Source organism: Cupressus sempervirens, chromosome 4, assembly GCF_028749045.1.
Source record: "Cupressus sempervirens isolate cs-2001-9-10 chromosome 4, ASM2874904v1, whole genome shotgun sequence".
Taxonomy (NCBI): domain Eukaryota; kingdom Viridiplantae; phylum Streptophyta; class Pinopsida; order Cupressales; family Cupressaceae; genus Cupressus; species Cupressus sempervirens.
Window position 1 is genome coordinate 844,392,393 of NC_143121.1, and position 14,762 is coordinate 844,407,154.

The 14,762-nt window shown below is 33.8% G+C and overlaps 1 pseudogene; it reads left to right on the forward strand.

Annotated features, from left to right (window-relative positions):
* Window positions 1-3,032: 3,032 nt before the first annotated feature.
* LOC149564023 (potassium transporter 26-like) lies at window positions 3,033-12,665 on the forward strand (annotated as a pseudogene).
* The last annotated feature ends 2,097 nt before the right edge of the window (window positions 12,666-14,762 follow it).

Consider the following 14,762-nt stretch of genomic DNA (forward strand, 5'->3'; position numbering starts at 1 on the left):
CAGAATTTTGAAAGTCAATATTTGTTACTAAAAAAATGGAAATGATATAGATTTTTATATATATTAAAATTGAAGTAGGAATTGAAATTTAAGATAATAGTTTATTCAGATGCATTTTTTTAAAATATCATTTTTCTGGAGTATTTATCTCTTCTGAATAACCAAAATTCCTAAAATTCTTTCTTGCTATCCCATTATTGTTGTGTAGTGAATCCATCTTCATTCTCATTTGGCAATGGAGCAGCTCTTTCTCTGCAATCTCATAGAGGGTTTTACAAGGTTCCCTATTGAGTACAAATAAAAGGACATCTTAAACAATAGTTTGTTGTCCAAGGAAACATTATTTCAGCTTTTTGTGCAAATAAAAATGTAAAAACAATTCAAGGCATTGTAGAATACACTGATAAATATCATACACTACCAAATGATTTTTAGATTAAGAATATTAAATAGTTAATATTTAATTTTTTTCCAAAAAAATAAAAACTTTGATGAATAGACATTTTCTATTAATTAAATATTAAAGATATATATAAAAAAAAGAAAATCCAACTTTATTATGATTTAAAAGTAGAAACTTTTATTTTTGCTGGTCAAATGTCATAGGTAGAATTAGAGTAAGGGTTTGAAACATTACAACAACTATGGATGAAACATTTAGCAGACTACATTTTTAGGGAAATAAATGTTCATCATTTCCTTTGTTTTCATTTGGTAGCGAGTTGCATTTTCAGCGCGGCATCACTGTTTTTCCATTCTTATGCATATCCATAATATCTATGGACATCACTTATTTTCTACAGCGTAAGACGCAAATTAAGGGTATTAGAATTTTATGTGTACTGGAGGTCTTTTTCATACTTGTTTAAACCTATATTTCATAAGATCAAATTAATTTACAAGACTTGGGAATTCAAAATACTGTTTACCAACTAAAGTGCTACTTACATTGATATAGCTGCTACATTTAGAGATAAGATCCCTCACCAACAACAATTGGCTTTAAATAAAAGTTACTATTTGCATTTGATTCATAAAGTAATGAATCCAGAGGTAGAGTGACGGTTTTGGTTGTCACAATTGTAAAATAAAATAATCTATCCTTGGTATGTGCTGTGAAATCTATGTTTATAAGGTAGTCATGTTTCAATTTGCATGTATTTTGACCATTGTCACTAATTGAATGAATTATTGAATTAAATTTAATTAGAGATTATAAAAATTTAGATTCTATTAAATTATCTCTTTAATCAATGTAATCTTATACTTACTTTTTTATTGTAGGTCATTATATTTATTGGGGTGGTTATTATATTTATAATTCTTACCTCTTGTCTGCTTAGAAAAAAGGAACAAAGATGCAATGAAAATCCCAACATTTTGAGTGCGACATATTAAAGAGAGCATAACCATTTGGTCAGTCCAGTTGCAAATGCCACCATGAACACTACAGTTGGCCATCTGTTCCTTTCGTAGAGTAGTGTTCAAGGTTAAGTGATAGGAAAGAGATGTCATTTGTTGATTCTATTGCAACCCATCTCTTGAATTGGTTTTTATCTATCCATCAGTATGATTGTATCATTAAACCTAATTCTAACTCTTAACATAAAACTATCTTCTAACAAAATTTTGTTAAATAATAAATATGTATAATGCTAAAATGGAGGATTTATCTAGATCAAATAGTTTACAAGGTTTAGCTTCATACATATGTTGACTATGATGTTTCTATCATAAATGTTAAATAAACTTTTTATTAAGATGTCATATATATTTGTTGTGGTTGTGTGGGCGTTATAAAATTTAACAAATCCTAAAACTATGCCGAAAATTATGAATATGGAGCACTGGTCCGAAAAAAGGGGTCTTATAAGAGAGAATTGATTGAGCCAATGGGAAGTGAATTAAATCAATTATATCAAATTTTAAATTAAGGAATATTTAATAAAACTTTAGTAATAATCAAAACATGCAATAATACATTGCCTATGGCAAGTACAATAACCATTTCATCACAAGATTAGATTTTAACTTAAGTGAGATGGTAAAGTAGAATTTGAGATTTGAAATATATTTTTACATGCTAAATATGCAACTAGGTGTGACTTTGTCCTAAGGATAAGATCGCAAGTAGGGAGAAAACTAGGATATTGAAAATGGGTTGACGATAGAAAAGTTGAAGTATCAAAGAGAGTAGTTACAATAAGTGATGTAGATTAAGGAAAATAAAAATCTTTAAGAAAAGAACACAAATATTTCAAATAAATTAAAATGTTAAATATAAATGCTAAACAAGAAGAAGAAAACTTATAATTCAAAACAATAATAACAATATGTTCTTAATCATATAATTTCACTATTTATTAAAAATGCCATATGACGTAAACATCAAGTTCTATTTATCCCCATAGCATTGTTAAAAACAATAATAGTATTATCTTCCTAATCAAGTACATTTAGATTTGTACAAAAAAATGTAAAGAAAGAGAATAACATGTATTCACTGTACAACATTAAACATATCACCTACTCATATCATCTTGCTTATATTTAACAATTTAATTCATTTTAAATTCACGAACTTAAAATGTTAAAAGACAAAATTACATATAACCATTATGCAACATTAACAATATCACCCATTCATGTCAGATTCCTCAGATTCCTTAAATTTTAAAAATATATTTCATATTAAAACTTATGAATTCAATTCTGAAATAAAAAAATTATTGATTTCCTCGGATACTGGTCTGTCTTTTGGAACATACTCTAAGGTACAACATTAAACATATCACCTATTCATGTCATCTTGCTTATATTTAAACATTTAATTGACGTTAAAATTTATGAATTTAAAATGCTAGAAAACAGAATAACATGTACATTAACAATATCACCCATTCATGTCAGATTGCTTATATTTAAAAGTTCAATTCATGTTTAAGACTTATGAATTCAATTCTCAATTAAAAAATTATTAACATAGTCTAAGGTACGTATTGTTTCTATCTCAAGTTTTGTTTTGCCGTCCCATGCGCGTTCAAAGAAAGCTGGGCAGGCATAGGATTTATCTACAAAAGTATTTACATGGCCTTGCTCTTCTCGCCACTGATGCTTATAAACCCTCTTTGGCAATGTCTTCCTCATTGCCTACTTCTTGTTATTTGTAGTTTGTAGCATTGCCCTGTTCGTAATCTTCTTTTATTATTTTTGCAATCCAGAAAAGTAGTTTAAAGCATTTGTTGTAATGTGGGAGTTGCTCGTCTTTAGTAGACCGGTAATTATCTAATATTATTGGCGTGGATGCAAAGAACGAAAGATTAGGAATCTGGGTATCATTTCTACTTAGGAAGATCAAAATGGATAGAAATCATATTGGTGAAATGTCAACGAGGTCACTTGTTTCGTAGAGAACAAATTTACAGCCATTTTCAGTTAGCCGTTGCATGAAAAAGGTGTGGTGTTAATTTTTAACTTTTTTCTTTTATTTTGATTCCTTATATGAGAAGATGATTTAAACTGACTACAAACTTTTCTTATCTTTTCTTATATAGATGATGCAGTCCTTTTCTATTAATCGTTCCACGAAAAAGGTGAGATCATATGATATGATGTTAACCTCCATCTTTTTCCTTTTCTTTTCTTTCCCATACTTTATAATAGAAAATGATTTCGAACTTTTTTTACAAACTGACTATAAGCTTTTCTCTTACAATGACACAATCCTTTTCAAATAGTCAATCTATAAAAAAGGTGAGATCATCTATGCTGTCAACCTCGAATCTTTTTCTTATTTCTTTCAAATTTCTTATATTGGAAAATAATTCTAGAAAAACACTGCAAAATGATCACAAACTTCTCTTATACAGATGATGTTTTTGTTTTATTTTGTTTCGAGCGAATACAGGATGTTGGAAAGTGGGGGACCTTGTGGCTAGCCTATGAAACGCTCGGAGTTATTTATGGAGATGTTGGGACTTCACCCCTTTATACCTTCAGTGCTCTTCATATTGTAAGTCCAGGGAAGTCGATATTTTGGGATATCTGAGCATCATATACTGGTCATTAACACTCATCCTCATGAAGTACGTCTTCATTGTTATCAGAGCAGATGATCATGGAGAAGGTAAGCAATATATTGTTGAACATATTGATATCTTCTATATCTTGGTATCCATTGAAAATGATTGTTATGGTAATTTACTGTACTTTGTTTAGGAGGAACATTTGCTCTATATTCACTGTTATGTCGGCATGTCAATATGGGACAAAATGGTGGCACGCAATCTCAACAGCTTTCTTTGGATCCTAATTTGACATACTCTGGGCAAGCAGCTTACTTAATCAAGCGTAAAGAGGACATTGGAGATACATTCTACAGCTCATTACCAAAAAGCAATGGAGTGTACTGGGCAATGTTTGTTGTTGCCACATTAGCGGCCATTGTTGCCAGTCAGTCATTGATTTCGGCAACCTTCTCAATTATAAAGCAATCTATGGCACTAGGTTGTTTCCCTCGAGTGAAGATTATTCAAACATCAAAGGACAAGGCGGGTCGGATCTACATTCCAGAGATTAACTACATAATTATGGCTCTCTCCCTTGCTGTACTCTTAGGTTTCCAAGATAGTGCTTCAATTGCAAATGCCTATGGTAAGAAGATCAAATACTTATATCAATGATCCTTATTTTCGATATGAAGTCATACATTTGATCGTAGTGTTACAGTATTTTTAACAACCATTTCTTTGTTGGGATTAAACTGGAATGGGTAGAAAATTTTGTTTAGTGGATCGAAATATGGGTTTTGAATTCTTATTTTGGTTCAAAATGAGAATTTGTTAATTCTACTTCAAGAGGTGGAATTGGGATTGCCTATTGTAATTGGAATTGGAATTAAATCAAATTTTTATTTTCATTTTCATTTGAACCTAAATTCCAAATTAACAAGTTCAGTATCTGATAAATTTTAGATATAAGACAAATGTAGCATTTGCTAATGTCAAACAGCCAAAAGAACTGTAGTCAGCATTTTGTTTAGTGGATTGAAATATGAGTTTTGAATTCTTATTTTGGCTCGAAATGAGAATTTGTTAATTCTACTTCAAGAGGTGGAATTGGGATTGCCTATTGAAATTGGAATTGGAATTAAATCAAATTTTCATTTTCATTTTCATTTGAATCTAAATTCCAAATTAACTTGTTCAGTATCTAATAAATTTTAGATATAAGACAAATCTAGCATTTGCTAATGTCAAACAGCCAAAAGAACTGTAGTCAACATTTTCAAGATATAAAAACATTTATTCCTAAAGAATTTTGTTTAGTGGATTGAAATATAAAAACTGTTGATTGAAAATTTTGTTTAGTGGATTGAAATGTGAGTTTTGAATTCTTATTTTGGTTCAGAATGAAAAATTCTTTAGTGGATTGAAATATTCAAGATATAAAAACTGTAGATTGAAAATCTTGCTTAGTGGATTGAAATATGAGTTTTGAATTCTTATTTTGCTAACGTCAAATAGCCAAAAGAACTGTAGTCAGCATTTTCAAGATATAAAAACTTTTATTCAAGTAGAGAATTTTCCCAAATTCATGCTTCTGAAGCTGATTATCTCGTTTGCATGGATATATATTACACAGTATTAAATTTTTATAATTTTAATCTTTGAATTTTGTGATGCAGGAGTTGTTGTGATTATGGTGATGCTTATTACAACATGCTTGGTGGTTGTGGTCATGCTTGTGATTTGGAACTTACATTTATCACTTATATCAATCTTCTTTATATCATTTTTCCTGGTAGAATGTATTTACCTGACATCTCTATTGAATAAGGTACCCCAAGGTGGCTGGGTACCCTTTCTAATTTCAATAATCTTTCTAATAATAATGTTCTCTTGGAGTTATGGGTAGAATAAAAAGTATGAATATGCAATGGAGAAAAAGTTAAGTCTGCAAGATGTGAATGAAATGGTTTCAAATGTGGGTTGTAGAGTCCCAGGAGTCTCTTTTTTGTGTAGTGACCTCCTTTACGGTTTGCCACCAATCCTTAGGCACTATGTGAATACTGTGGGTTCTCTTCATGAAATACTTATTTTTCTTACAATAAGAGTGCTTCCAGTCAAGAGTGTGATGTTAGGAGAGAGATACCAAGTTCATCGACTTGGACCAAAGGGTATATACATGTTGGAAAACTTAATGCTGCGTTGACGTTTGCCCCTTGAGCCAAATGTTCACCTACCCCCCTGACGTTAGAAACATTAATACGGGTAGGTGAGATTTTTCAAATCAGAAAAAGAGGGGGAAAATGGAATGTGACAAAAAGGAATGATTATTCATTCATTCAGTGAGATCAAGCAGATCAAAAAGTTGCAGAGGAGAGAAGAGCAGAAGAAGGGAGAAGAAAAGAAGTTTGTGCCTGCAGTTGCATGTGTTTCCCCTGTTCTCTTTGTAAGTTGTTGTTTGGATTCGTCATGTTGAAGCAGTGATTGCTCCAGGCACCATTGTATGCAACCATTAGAGTTGCAGCTTTAAAGGTTTTTTGAAGTATTAAAGTTGTTTGAAGTTTTACCAGTTTAGGGTTATTTTAGATTTCTCTAGTTGAAGCTGAATGCTCCTAGATTTTGTAATAATTTAATGAAAAATTGAATAGAAAAACAAGAAGGCATATTTGAATCTATTGTTCTTCCTCTTCTATTCATTGTATTTGAGAAACTTGGTTGAAAGGTTAAAGCTCGGCTCTCTGGTTTTAATCGTGAAAGAATTCATGTTAGATTTTTTTTAAGTTATAATTTTTATTAGTTGGAGCCACCCTTACTCGGCATCCATTGTCTTCTTTGAGTGCCAAGCTAACTCGGCACCTATCCGTTGTGTGCTGAGCTCACTCGACACCTGTTTCCTATCACTCGGCACCTTCAAGTGCCAAGCAAGTGCCGAGCATAACTGGCACTCGGCACCTTCATGTGCCGAGTAAAATTGGCACTCGGCACCTTCATGTGCCGAGCAATTTTTAAGTGCCGAGTAAAATTTTTAGGTTTAGGGTTGTGATTATTTGAGTATTAAATTAAATTTTAAGTGTTATTTCTCACATGGTATCAGAGCTTTGAGGCCCCACATCCACAGTGAGTTAGGGCATTTGTTTTTCTTGAGATATTTGACATGGCGACGGATACAGGAAAGATATGGCAGCAGCCACCATCATTGAATGGGCAAAATTATGATACATGGGCAAAGAAGATGAAGACCATAATGGTTGCAAATAATTTGTGGGAGTTTGTAGTTAATGGATTCAATGATGTGACTGATCCAACTCAGTATGCTACCCTCACAAATGCACAGAAGACTCATTTGAAAGAGTCAAGGAGGAAAGATGCAAAGGCATTAAGCCTTATTGAAGCAGCAATGACAGAGACAATATTTCCAAAGATTGCACTAGCAAGTTATGCAAAGGAAGCATGGGATATCCTTGAGATGAAATTCAAGGAGATTGATAAAGTCCGTAGTGTAAAGCTACAGAACATCAGGAGGGAGTTTGAGAACCTTCAAATGAAGGAGAATGAATCAGTTGCAGACTTCAGTTCAAGGACCTCCAATGTAATTAATCAACTGAAGTCAAATGGAGAAGACTATCAAGAGCAGAGGATAGTGGAGAAGATATTGAGGAGTTTACCTCATAAATATGACAATTTGGTCATGACCATAGAAGAGGCAAAAGACCTCACTACTTTGACAATGGATGAGTTGATGGGTACACTTCAAACCCATGAGCATAGGATCAATAGATCCACATCTTCTACTTCCCAAGAGCAAGCATTCAAGGCTCAGTCAAATCCAAGAGGAAGGGGGAGAGGAAGAAATGGCTTAGGCAGAAACTCCAGAGGTAGAGGCCGAGGAAATGGAGGACAAAGAAATGCTACAGCAGAAAGCTCAGGAAGAGCAAATGGAGCAAGTAGCTCACAAAATACTTCAAGAGGAGGTAAGAAAAACTAGAACTCAAATAAGAGTGATGTAGAATGCTACTACTATCATAAATATGGGCATTATGCAAATGAATGTTGGAAGAAGCAGAATGATCAGTCAGGACAAGCAAATGTGGCTAATGTGAACATGGGAAGTGGACCCAATGCTGCTACCTTCATCATGTGTAATGTTGGTGAAGAAGGAAGCCCTGAGGTTTGGTACCTCGACAGTGGATGTAGCAACCACATGAGTGGAAATGAAACCTTGTTTTCATTCATTGATAAGAGTTTCAAATCTGAAATTAAAATGGGTAACAATGGAATCCTACGAGTTGTGGGCAAAGGATCTATTATGGTCTGCACCAAGAAAGGTGAGAAAAGGGAAATAAAAAATGTGTATTTCGCCCCTGGTATGAAGCACAATTTGATGAGCATTGGTTAGCTCATTTAAAATGGATACAAAGTGCTGATGAAGAATGACACATGTGTCATTCATGAAAAGGATGGGAGCAAGAACCTACTTGCAGCAGTTCAAATGACAAAGAATAGAATATTTCCCTTGAGGATAGAGACATGTTTCTCATCTCAAGTTAGTGCTGCACCTCCCACACAATCAGCTCGAAGGAGTGTGATTAAAGACCCCTTACGGTTATGGCACCTTAGGTATGGTCATCTTGGCTATGCTAGTTTAAATTTATTGTCAAATAAAAGAATGGTAGAAGGTTTTCCACGCATAGGAAATTCATGTGACAAGTGTGAGGCTTGTATTTTGGGTAAGCAACATAGGCTTCCCTTTAATTCTGGATATTCTAGGAGGGCTAGATATCCATTAGAGTTAGTGCATACTGACCTAGTCAGTCCTATGCAAGTTACTTCCATTGGGGTGGAGTACTTATTTCATGAGATTCATTGATGATTTCAGTCGTAGGACATGGGTGTATTTCTTAAAGAATAAATATGAAGCATTTGATAAATTTGTAGAATTTAAAGCCTAGGCTGAAGGAGAATGTGGACACTATATCAAGGTCCTAAGATCAGATAGGGGAGGGGAGTATACCTCCAATTCTTTTGTAAATTTTTCAAGAAACATGGCATTAAGAAAGAGCTCACAGCCAATACACCACAGCAAAATAGAGTGGCTAAAAGAAAGAACAGGACCATTGTTGAAATGGCAAGGAGAATGATGAAAGAGAAAGGTCTTCCAACTAAAATTTGGGGAGAGGTTGTGGCAACAATAGTTTATTTAATTAATAGGTGTCCTACAAAGGCAGTCCATGATAGAATTCCAATGGAAGCATGGTCACGAAGAAGATGGAAAGTTGAACACCTAAGGGTGTTTGGATGTGTTGCATATGCACATGTCCCTAAAGAGAAAAGGCATAAATTTGATGAAAAAGGTGTGAAATGCATTTTCACAGGGTACAACATAGAATCAAAAGCATACAGATTGTATGACCCATTGAACAAAAAGATGATGCTTTCAAGAGATGTTGAATTTCTTGAAAATCAGTCTTAGTATGGTCCAACTGATGAGTCACTGAGCACTTCTAGTAAAGTGCCAATTATGAGTGAAGAAGATGCTGATGAACAGCAAGAAGGAGTGAGTAGAAGAAAAGGCAAGCAGGTTCAGTCATTGTCGAGCTCCTCTAGGCATGACCAAGTGTCAGTGCCGAGTACTAGTGAAGACCGAGCTGGTCGGCAAAGCAGCAGCAATGAAGATTCTAATCCCACACTCTCCTCCTTGTTACCAAGAAATACCAAGAGTCTTAGGGAGATATACCAAGATGAAAGGTATGAAGATTATGATGAGAGTGTTAATTTTGCATTATTTTCTCATAGTGATCCAGTATATTTTGAGGAAGCTATTAAGGAGAAGAAATGGTGTAATGCCATGGATGCGGAAATATATGCCATAGAAAGGAATGAGACATGGGAGCTAATTGAATTGCCTCAAAAGAAGCAAGTGATTGAAGTGAAATGGGTCTATAAGACCAAATGCAATGCTGAAGGCAAGATTGATAGGCATAAGACAAGGCTGGTAGTCAAGGGCTACAAACAATAGTATGGAAGAGACTATGATGAGACATATGCCCCTGTTGCAAGAATGGAAACCATGCGTGTTGTCATAGCAATTGCAGCTTAGCACAAGTGGAAGGTATTTCAAATGGATGTGAAGTTCGCCTTCCTTAATGGTGTATTGAAAGAAGAAGTGTATGTGGAGCAGCCACCTAGTTATGAAGTTGCAACTGAAGAGAACAAAGCATATAGATTGAAGAGAGCTCTTTATGGGCTCAAGCAAGCTCCACAGGCATGGTACAATAGGATTGACTCATATTTGATGAGCAACAGCTTTAGCAAAAGCAATGGTGAGCCCACTCTTTACATCAAGGTAGCAGATGGTGATGTATTGATTGTTGTCTTGTATGTAGGTGACTTGATTTTTACTGGTAATGATAAGGCTCTAATTGGTGAGTTTAAAGGGGCCATGAAAAGTGAGTTTGAAATGATAGACCTAGGTCTCTTGAAGTACTTTCTAGGCATAGAAGTAAAACAAATGCATGATGGCATATTCATCTCTCAAAAAAAATATGCAGGGCAGATCTTGGAGAGATTTAAAATGCAAAATAGTAAGGCAACCCCCACACCAACAGTAATAGGTCTGAAGTTGAGCAAGGAAGGCTCTAGCAAGAGAGTGGATCCAACACTATACAAGAGTATGGTTGGAAGTCTAATGTATTTGACTACAACTTGGCCAGACCTAATGCATGCAGTAAGTCTAATTTCCATATTTATGGAAACCCCAAAGGATTCCCATTGGCAAGCAGGAAAGAGGATCCTAAGGTATGTGAAAGGTACCAAGGGATTTGGGATTTTATATACTGCAAATGATGATTTCAAGTTGGTTAGTTACACGGATAGTGATTGGGCTGGAAGTATAGATGATAGGAAGAGCACTTCCGGATACATGTTTCATATGGGATCGGGTGCAATTTCATGAGCATTCAAGAAGCAACCTATTGTTTTTCAATCTACAGTAGAGTCTGAATACATAGCAGCAAATGCAGCAACATGTCAAACAATTTGGCTAAGGAGGATCTTGACAGATTTAAATGAAAGGCAAGAGGATGGAACCACAATTTATTGTGACAACATCTCATCAATTGCATTGTCCAAGAATCTAGTCTTCCATGGGAGAAGCAAACACATAGAAATCAGATATCACTTCATCAGAGAGTTGGTGGAGAATGGGGATATCAAGATGGAATTCTGCAAGTCAGAGCAGCAGCTAGCAGATATTTTCACCAAGTCATTAGGCATTGGAACTTTTGTACACTTAAGATAGAGTCTTGGTGTAGTTGATTTGGATCAGTTGTGATCCTTTCTTGTTTGGCTTGGGACAAAGGGGGAGTGTTGAAAAACTTAATGCCGTGTTGACGTTTGCCCCTTGAGCCAAATGCTCACCTACCCCCCTAACGTCCAGAATAGATAGAAACATTAATACAGGTAGGTGAGATTTTTCAAATCAAAAAAAAGGGGGAAAATGGAATGTAAAAAAAAGGAATGATTATTCATTCATTCAGAGAGATCAAGCAAATCAAAAAGTTGCAGAGGAGAGCAGAGCAGAAGAAGGGAGAAGAAAAGAAGTTTGTGCTTGCAGTTGCACATGTTCCCCCTATTCTCTCTGTAAGTTTTTGATTGGATTTTTCCTTGCTCCAGGCACCATTGTATGCAACCATTAGAGTTGCAGCTTTAAAGTTTTTTTGAAGTATTAAAGTTGTTTGAAGTTTTACCAGTTTAGGGTTATTTTAGGGTTCTCTGGTTGAAGCCGAATGCTCCCAAATTTTGTAATAGTTTAATGAAAGATTGAATAGAAAAGCAAGCAGGCATACTTGAACCTATTGTTCTTCCTCTTCTATTCATTGTATTTGAGAAACTTGGTTGAAAGGTTAAAGCTCGGCTCTCTGGTTTTAATCGTGAAATCATTCATGTTAGATTTTTTCTAAGTTATAATTTTATTAGTTGGAGCCAACCTTACTCGGCATTCATTATCTTCTTTGAGTGTCGAGCTAACTCGGCACCTGTTCCCTATCACTTGGTACCTTCAAGTGCCGAGTAAGTGCCGAGCATAACTAGCAGTTGACACCTTCATGTGTCAAGTAAAATTGGCACTCGGCACCTTCATGTCCCGAGCAATTTTTAAGTGCCGAGTAAAATTTTTAGGTTTAGGGTTGTGAGTATTTGAGTATTAAATTAAATTTTAATTGATATTTCTCACAATACATATGCATAGCTCAATATGGTTATATGGATGACCCAAGTTTGGAAGGACATGAATTTATGAACCAGGTTTTTGAAAACATAAAATAATACATCAGAAACACTGCCAGAGAAGGCCAACATAGCTTAGGGGATCAGAGCATGAATGGTTTAGGAGTTAATCAAAGAGGGGAAAGAACTTTAATAGCAGAAACTAATCTCTCTCCATGCGAGGAAGTGCAACAGCTTGAATCGGCAAAGAATGTGGGGGCAATTTTTGTAGTAGGGAAAAATACACTAAAAACCAACAAGAAGACTAATGCTTTTGAGAGATTCATGATTGACAATCTTTATAATCGTCTTCAAAAGAATTGCATATCCTCCATGTCTACCTTGCATGTACCACCTACACGGCTCCTTCAAGTTGGAATGTTGTATGAAATATAACATTGATGGGCAAGAGCACCCAATAAGAGATAGTCTAATCTCCATTTAAAAAGCACTAAAAATAAAATAAAGTCAAACTTTTATTTTTCTAGATTCAACTATGCAGATCATGAAGATAAAATGCTGAAATTTTCGAAAAAAACCATGATATTTTCCAACTTTTGAACATTGGTCAACTATACAGTTTGGACGGAGGATAGATGTGTCCAATATTAATAAGCCTAGGGAGAAACACCTAATTAGAAGGCCCTACTATCTTTATCTACATTTATTAAATTTTATAGGACTAGTTGTTATTCCCTCCACAAAGCAAAGAATAAATTATAATGTATTCGCTATTGCTACATGCAATTTTTCCTTGTATTCTTGTTCCTAGTTGAAATTTCATTCCTTATTCTTATTTGTTTTTTATTTATAATAAGTCTATTTTTTATCTATACTATAATATTACCAATTTATTCCTATAGTTTAATTTACTTTAATAAAAATAGGTAACAATAGATCTAATTTTTAAGGCTCCAACACTAGTCTCCTCCTTTTAGAGCTTCTTTTTAAGTAGACATGGTCATTGAGTACCTTAGTCCTTCCAAAAGAGGTCTAATGTTTAAATATTGTGATACCTCGGTATTCATGATCTAGTCTCAATCTTCACATTTTCAATCATTATTTAATGACTTGCATTTCAAAAAATAATAATTTTTTGACCTTATATAAAAAGAATTATCTATCATTCATAAGGCCTAGTGGACTATCTAGAATGAAAATCATAACCCAATCCACTCCAAAGACATCATATGAGGAATAATTGATAACAACCATTTTGCACATAAGTATGGATTTATCTTTTTCATTTATGATTATCATGTTATTGTATTAACATTTACAAGACTTTCAAAGAGCATTAATTTGGTAGTTTAATGCGAAAATCCTCATAAGAGTTTCATATCTAAGATGATCTTGTCATTTTAAATCTTTATCTTTGCAAAAATCATCTTTATTTCATCATGATCAATATTGTGAAAGTAGGAACACAAACATTGGGTTTGACTTGTGCAATACAATCAATATCACTTATTTTTATTAATGATAGCACAATGTTTAGGACCATTCTCTTATAGGTAAGGCAAGAATGAATGGAGGTCACTAAATGAGATGTGTCTCAATCATGTGTACTTTTACGCATGGTAGGTGAGATGGGTATGTGCAAGATCATGGTTAGTCAATTTGATGTGAAATTTGGAAGTAGTTATGAATCTTATATCACAAAGTTGTAAGAATACAATATATAGGAAAGTGAATGTAGTTTTTAAACTACTAGCCCTTTTCTGAAGAAAAAAATAGTTTATCAAGTTTTTAAATTTCAATATAGTGGTACAATTTTTTTAGGAGACAAGTAAGCAGTAGGTGTATGTCTGACCACCTTAATCAAAATCAAATAATAATTTATTTTTTTGTAAGAAAATATATATAACAAGTAGACTCATGCCTAGGTGCAACACATATTTTTGAGTAATTTTTTTCCAAATAAATAATTAATTATGAATTTTCTACCACAATATTTACAAAATAAAAAAACTTCCTTGTATACCTGCCTTGACTCATTCAAAACCTACAAAAGTTAAAATTGTTTATTTTCCTCTAGTATGCAAAATATAGAATGAAATGCATCTTTCATATAATAATAAAACTGTAGCATTTGACTGTTGTATATGTTTTTTAGTGATTATATCACTCAATAGTTTATAAGTAACTCCATTATAAGATAATTAATAATTACTTAATGAATTCGCATTTTCACAATAATTATATTGATAGAAATATGACAACATTCTTAAGAAACCCTTTTTGATTCACCACAATCGAGTAGGAAAAAGTCATCGAGTACACTGGGCTAAAGGTGTGAGAATTAGAGAAAGAGGGCAAAGACACCTTTTTGTTCTTTTTTGGATGTTGACCATTTAGGCTTGGTTTTTACCAAGTCTAATCAAATACAAGATATTTCAAGTACAAAAAGATGCATGCCAAACCAAATCTCATTTGAAATTAGGAATATATTAAATGTTTCAAACTAAATGACTTGTAAAACATTTCATAGCT